We start from the raw sequence: 7,605 nt of genomic DNA, 5'->3' as shown, positions 1-7,605 counted from the left end.
ATAAAATAGTAGAAGATTTATATCCCCTGGTAGCAAACCCATATACACTGCTTACAAAACTATCTAGTGAATTGGCTTGGTTTACCGTACTGGATCTAAAGGATGCATTCTTCTGCTTACCCCTAAGTCCAGAGAGTCAGCTATTATTTGCATTTGAGTGGGAGAACCCTAAATCCGGCAGAAAAACACAACTGACATGGACAGTGCTTCCCCAAGGGTTCAAGAATAGCCCAACTATTTTTGGGAATCAGCTAGCCAAGGATTTGGAACAATGGGAACGCCTCTTAGAAAGGAGTTCTGTTACAGTATGTAGATGATCTATTAATAGCTACTGAAACGGAAGAAGAGTGTGTAACATGGACTATCAGTCTACTGAATTTTCTGGGGCTTAATGGGTATCGAGTCTCCCCACAGAAGGCCCAGGTGGCGAAACGACAAGTAGTCTATTTGGGCTACGAAATCACAGCAGGACTAAGGATGCTGGGAACAGCGAGGAAGGAAGCCATTTGTCAGACCCCCGAGCCCCGGACTGCAAAGGAGCTGCGCACATTCCTGGGAATGACAGGCTGGTGTCGACTCTGGATCCATAACTATGGACTTCTGTGGAACCTCGGGAGAACCAGTACTGCATGATTGCCTGGAAACCATTGATGCGGTGTGTTGCAGCCGACCAGACCTGAAAGAAGAACCACTAGAAGATGCTGAGGACTCTTGGTATACTGACGGTAGCAGCTTTGTGCTGCAGGGGGTACGCAAAGCAGGCTATGCTGTGACAACTACAAACAAGGTAATAGAATCAAAAGCCTTGACCCCAAATACCTCTGCACAAAAGGCAGAAATCATAGCTCTAACTCAAGCATCAGAGCTGGCAGAGGGAAAGAGAATCAACATATGGACAGATTCAAAGTATGCTTTTAGTGTGGTACATGCCCATGGAGCAATATGGAAGGAGAGAGGACTATTATCAACACAAGGAAAGGGCATTAAGCATGCCGAGGAAATTTTAAAGCTCCTGGAAGCAGTTCATAGATCAAGAAAGGTGGCTATTATGCATTGCAGAGCACACCAGAAAGGAAAGATGCCGGAAGAAGTAGGAAATGCTTTTGCAGATCGAGAGGCAAAACGAGCAGCAAGGGAAGACCCGGTGGAAATGCATTCTTTAATTCCAGACGATTCACCTCTGGAACCAAAGTGGAGTGGGCCCTACCAAGTGCTCCTGACCACCCACACGGCAGCAAAGGTGAAAGGACTAACGCCTTGGATACACCACACCCGCCTGAAGAAAGCTCCCAGACAACAGTGGACGGTGAAAGAGGAAGGACCACTGAAGATTGTTGTATTAGGCGAAATCGGACCCTCGGGATGTAACGTGATAGGCCCTCCCCTGCTGGGTCATGCATATGTAAAAAAGGTAAGGATGAAACTGGATACGTATATAAGGGACCCTCACATTCCAATAAAGGCCATTTTACCGCTCACCATAACGGTGTAACAAATAGCTGTGACTTGGTCGGGGCCGTCGATACACATTCACAAAGGGACTTGACTTTCCAGGTTACCAGATCGAGGTAACAAATGGTGCCCCGTGTGAGGCAAAGTCCTGGAGGTGAGTGTGCGACGGCTAAAACCGCGCTGACGGACGCGGTATCCACGGTTCGAGCCCGTGGAAGCACTCTCGGTGGGGTGCAAAGGGGAATGCAGCGCTGCGCCTATCCTACGGCCGATAGTTCGTAGAAGACCAGGAAGACTTCAGGTCTCTGGGTAAATGTATTCCGTCATTAGAGTAGTATTGCAACTTTGTAAAACCTACTATGGTAGGAAAGCTACGCCTTCTAAGAAGGACATTGCAGTCGTCATCAGTTGTCTTGAAAAGGAGAGGGAGCTTTCCTCTCCTCGGGTGATTTTGGATCACAATAAGTGGGACTCTTTAACTTTTTCGCTCTTTGAGCGCGCAATGAATGAGCAAAAAGCTTTTGAGCTCAAAACGTGGGCATTGGTACTACGGGCATTGAAAACGGCTCGGAAAGAGGGGAAGACTGAAACTCAGGTTGGGACGGCGGAATGTGGGTCGGGAGGCTTTTTCTCTTGCAGATGTGAGGATTTGAAAGACAAAGACAAGGTGGCAGGAGCCATCCAGACCGCACCCATCACTCCGGCTGAACAACAAGCAGACGGCCCCGTCCAGCAGCATTCCACACATTCCACATCCTTATCTCTTGACCAGGAGAAGCCTTCCTCTGAGGCCCCATATCGGTATCCAAAGCAACCGGTATCTTCTGCACTCCTTCGCCCATCCTTGGGGGTGGGGAAGGGGAGTGAGCAGGGGCGGGAGGATGGGTCCTTTCCTCGAGATGGGATGGGTTGTGGGTGTGGCTCCGCCCCGTGGGGCGGGGTGGATAGGACTAACCAAGATGGAAGCCAATCCTCATCAACGGGGGCGGAGGCGGAGGCGTTCCTAGTCATCATAACCCTGCTGGTCCAGCTCTACCTGGGGGGAGGGAGAGGGGAGAACAAGAGCGACCAAATCTCGGATTGGTCAAAGATAAGGGAGGCATTCCTTTTTATCGTTAATTGGGGGCTCGGTCAGGGGGCCCCGGGCTCGAGTGGAGCCTCTGAAGCAGAAACAAGACCAGCTGACGAGCGAGCCACGGCAGCCCGAGTTGGAGTCGGTTAAACTCCTGCTGACAACTTGGAGGAGAGGAAGAATGCTTAGGATAAACTGTATTGATTATTGTCACTGTCTTTGTGATTGTTAAATGTTTATGGTATGTGAAAGTATAAATGCAAATGGTGTATGGAACTGTTAATGTTATAGGGATGTGTAAACATGAATGCTATATGGAAGTGGAATTATTAATGTTACATGGAAGTGTAATTGAGGGTTCGAGTAGTGGAATTGTGAAAAAAAAAAAAAAAAAAAAAAAAAAAAACAAAAACGGGAAAAAGGTTACAGAAGAACAGTGAGTTAAAATATTGAATGTGACCTGCTCTAGCCAGAGAAGTTTAAGTGCCAGCAAGAGAATGCAAACCCCCGCGCTGCCCCCCCCCTCACTGCTTACCCCCCGCCCCTCGGCTCCGCCGCTTGTGAAAGTAAACAAATCGTTACTTCTGAATGGGGACAAAAGCAAAGCATTCTGAGTGCTCGTGCCCCTGGTTCAGTGTTAATCACTTCCCCTTCTGGGATCCGTATTACAGACAAAGTTTTCTCCCTCTTTGTCTGCAGTGCTGTTTAACCTCTGAAGATCTCTTGCTAGTCGGAGCAAGAATGCCTTCATTTTCTCCCAATAATATACACATTTAGGGAACTTGGACAAATTTGTTGATGGAGCTTGGAAATTGTATGGAGGGGGAATTGTGGTGGTGGAGCTGGATGGAATGGTGGCAGCCGTACTAGAGCAGGATCTGAAGATCCCAGGATGAGTTTTGCCCGTAGTGGGCTGAATGCAATGTGCACACAGCAGTGCAAAGATATTTGTTTTCTGACAGTTTCAGGTGCATCTCACTCTATACTGCATCAAGAATTACTATACTACCCATAGATGATTTTTGTAACAATAGAAATAAGTGACTATAGCTGTCAATAACTTTTCTGAGTAGTTTGTATTGTAGAGAGATCTAATATAGTGGTTTGTTATCTTTTAAGAACAGGTGTTTCATCTGGGCTCTGTATCATGCACTGGCCATGCATGTATGGAGCACATGTGAAAAAAGCCCTGCACAGGAGAGAGTCTGTGATGGGTGAGAAAGGCAAAGTGCATTTTGAAGCAGGGGACGCCCTGCAGGCACTGCCTATCGCATCCATCACTACTGTGTTCCTTTTCTCTCTCCTTTTGGTGGTTTGCCACCTCATAGTTATCGATAAGTAATAATACATTAGCTTAGAAATTTTCATTTATAGAATTGTCTAAAATGAATGCTTGAATGAGTGTGTATATGTCAACTCAAAAAATTATGACGTTACATGTAATCTTCTGTTTAGTGTATTATCAGTGAAGGTTTTGATTGGATGATGATTATGTTAACATTTAAGTCCCCTGCAGCTCAGCGACACTGGGCCACTGCCATCGTGGTCCTTGGTGTGCTGCGACACATCGAGACAGACAATGGCACGTGCTTCATCTCGAGATCTACTCAAGGAGCATTGGGGAATATCTCACTCGACAGGCATCCCTGGGAATTCCCAGGGACAAGCATTGTGGAAAGGACCAACCGTCTCCTGAATGACAAGATACGTGTCCTTGGGGAGCGGGAAGGTCACAGAGAATAGAGCTGCAATAGATTTCCTGCTGCTGGCTCAAGAGGCACAGGTGCAAGGACTTTGAATGAGAAAATGGAGTTCCAGCAGATATATGAGAAGCTTTGAGCAGAAGGATGAACTGTATAATATAGCCCAAGATGCCTTGAAAATACTAAATACAGAACCACTAACATTATTACACACTGCACCACATACCTCTGCATGTTTACGTCACTTTTTAAATAACTCACCACAAAAATTTATATAAGTACTAACACTTTTATATACTAGGATTAGGATTGGAGCTTGCGTTGTAACGGGGCATGGTTTTGTTAAGCATGGGGAGAGGGAGATGTTGTATTAGGCGAAATCGGACCCTCGGGATGTAACGTGATAGGCCCTCCCCTGCTGGGTCATGCATATGTAAAAAAGGTAAGGATGAAACTGGATACCTATATAAGGGACCCTCACATTCCAATAAAGGCCATTTTACCGCTCACCATAATGGTGTAACAAATAGCTGTGACTTGGTCGGGGCCGTCGATACACATTCACAAAGGGACTTGACTTTCCAGGTTACCAGATCGAGGTAACAGAAGATCAAAATCCAAAAACATGTATAACAGCTTGGTAATTTTTAGCATGACCGTGACAACAGTCGTAGCCTGGCATGGGAACAGCTACCTGAAAATGACTGAGAAAATTGGCCAGGCTTTCAATAAATCTTGCTGGATATGCACGGCCCTCCCTAGAGGAGAGGGAAGAGTGCCTATGTATGGGGTGGCAACACTAAACTGGACAATTGCAAGCTGGGTGGAATATGGGAAATGTAAGTTTGGTCTAGAAGACAAACAAGACAAACCACAGAAAGGTCCTAGGTTTGAGTTGCTAATCTTAGATTCTACTAGGTCAATCTTTGTAGATAGAAAATTTGATAAGGGGGTGGGGGTGGGATGGCGAAACTTAACGGGCATAGGGTGTAGTTGGGAATATGGGAATTCAGGAATAGTAACAGGGATTGTTAGAATTGGGAAATGGGCACAAGGCACGGGATGCGACCCTAGAACAGATGAGGCATCATACTGGGTCTCAGATAAGAATATTCTCGGAATTGCAAGGATGGCTACATCATTTGCCTACCAAGAAAAGATGCCCAAGCCATGTAAATTACCAAATGGGTATTGGTAGCTGTGTGGGGATGGGCATGCTTGAAAAGCATTACCTATAAATTGGACAGGGACATGTACTGTAGGATATTTGGTACCTCAAACTACAGTACACGAAGACACCCCACGAGGACTTTTAAGAACTCCCTGGATTCGAACTAGGCGCACATACAATCCCTTAGTGCACAGCACAGGCTTTCATAGCTTCTTAAGAATTCTCATTCCATCTCTAGGGGTGACACAACTAGAACAGGCAATTGTGAATATCTCAGCTACTTTAGAAATAGTAGAAAATGCCACAACAGATGCATTACGAGCAATCCAAGAAGAGGTATCCTCCTTATCCAAGGTGGTGATTCAAAACAGGATGGCACTGGATATATTAACAGCCAAAGAAGGGGGGGTATGCACAATAATAAATCAGAGCTGCTGTGTGTACCTAAACAAAGACCTAAGAATTGAAACCGACTTGAGGAAAATTTGGGAACAAACAAAGGTGTTGCACAAGGCAAGTCAGGATAACATAGGCTGGGAAAAAGGATTGTGGGATACACTCACTAGCTGGTTACCAAATTTAGGATGGGTAAAGCAGCTCTTTTTGGTCGGAATCATTATAGCCATCTTGGTGCTGTTAATAAGTTATACCTGTATAGTAGTAAAGTGCTCTATGTGCTTGTACCAAGGTACCGGAAGGGAATACGAGGTTTGGAAGAGATATGAGATGAGACAAAAGGTAGAGAGCGGAGCCTATTTTGAGACCCATTAAGAATCTAGCAGGTAAAAGCCTGCTAGATTAAAGAAAAGGGGGGAATTGAAGAATGAGCAAAGCCTCAAAATAGTGGTAAGGTAACACTTTGCTATAGAAAGGGAAAGGGGAACTTAACAGAAACCAAGACAAAGGGTAACTGTAGATAGTTTACATTTAAAAGGGCAGGGAAAAGGGGAATTACAGACACTTAGTCAAAAGAAAACCAGAGAAGAGGGCAATAAAGATAAGAAGAAACTGTCCAGAGACCTCTGACAAGAAGAAGGATTAGATACCCCCGGGCAAGACGATGCTTACGTGGGAGAATGGTACCAGCAGATAACACCAAGAAGAAAACAGAAGAAGAATTTCACCCCAAAACAACGGCAAGGGTCGCAGGGAATGGGGTCAGGGGGAATGAGGGAATGGGGTTACGGGGAACGGGGCCATAGGGAATGTAATGAATATGTAATCAAACTGAGGAGGAGACTATTGATTATGTATTAGCTTAACCTATATCTGCAACACACTTTTCTCCTTACGGTGTGCAAGTTTGGTGGAGCTATCCCCCTTGCACCCGGCGCTGCGCAACGCTGGAATAAACATACCTGCTTTAGAACCCATCTCTGAATTATAGAGTTTGATTCCGCAAGTCAGGTTAGACTGTTCTGTGAGCTCATGAGCTTCAGAAAAAGGTTGGGGCTTGGTGGGTTGGAGGAACATTCTATAGGAAACTAATGGGGGAATCTCATGTCTGCTGTGATGAGTAATGCTTTAGCAGATGTGCATGAAATGATGGAAATAGATCAACTGTACCACCACATTGAGCACTGAAAATAATTTTGGAAAGCCTGTCTATCCAGGCTATCCAAATAAAAACTTGATAGGAATTTCATTGCTGAGCTGAGGAGGGGATGTGGTCAAGAAGTAGGTAACTTAAAATTCATACAGGGAGCATGCTTTAACATAAATGCATGTTTTGAGTTCTGGTAAGATATGAAGTGTGCACACTGGCACACTTGTATCCATTTTTCTATTATGTCATATGCACTTATTAGTGAAAACCTCCATGTAATTTTTAATATGTGCCGAGTGAGTAAGATAACTCTCAGTGTGAATTTTCCTGCACTATAACTTTTGCTTTCTGGCTTCCACAAAGCACCGTAAGGACTTCATCTGTAATTAGTGAGTTGTTCGCATTGCTGTAAAGTGGTAACCTGCTGTAGCTATTGTCTTCTTGGCTGTACACAACTTTCAAAAATATGGTCTAGGATGCCATTATTCTTTTCTTTGTGGTTCAGAAAAGGAATCCATTTTCTTTGATAAAAGACCCATTGATCTTTGTGATCTATAAATCATTCTTTCAAAAGAAGCCCTTTGAAATATCAATTCAAGGTATTCTCACAGAATATAACTTTATAGCTTTTTCTAGTGATGGAAGATAATCCTTGCGCCTA

Source organism: Coturnix japonica, unplaced genomic scaffold (assembly GCF_054131305.1).
Source record: "Coturnix japonica strain WE unplaced genomic scaffold, WE-NBRP24 Scf044, whole genome shotgun sequence".
Lineage (NCBI taxonomy): Eukaryota > Metazoa > Chordata > Aves > Galliformes > Phasianidae > Coturnix > Coturnix japonica.
This window is presented reverse-complemented; position numbering follows the sequence as displayed.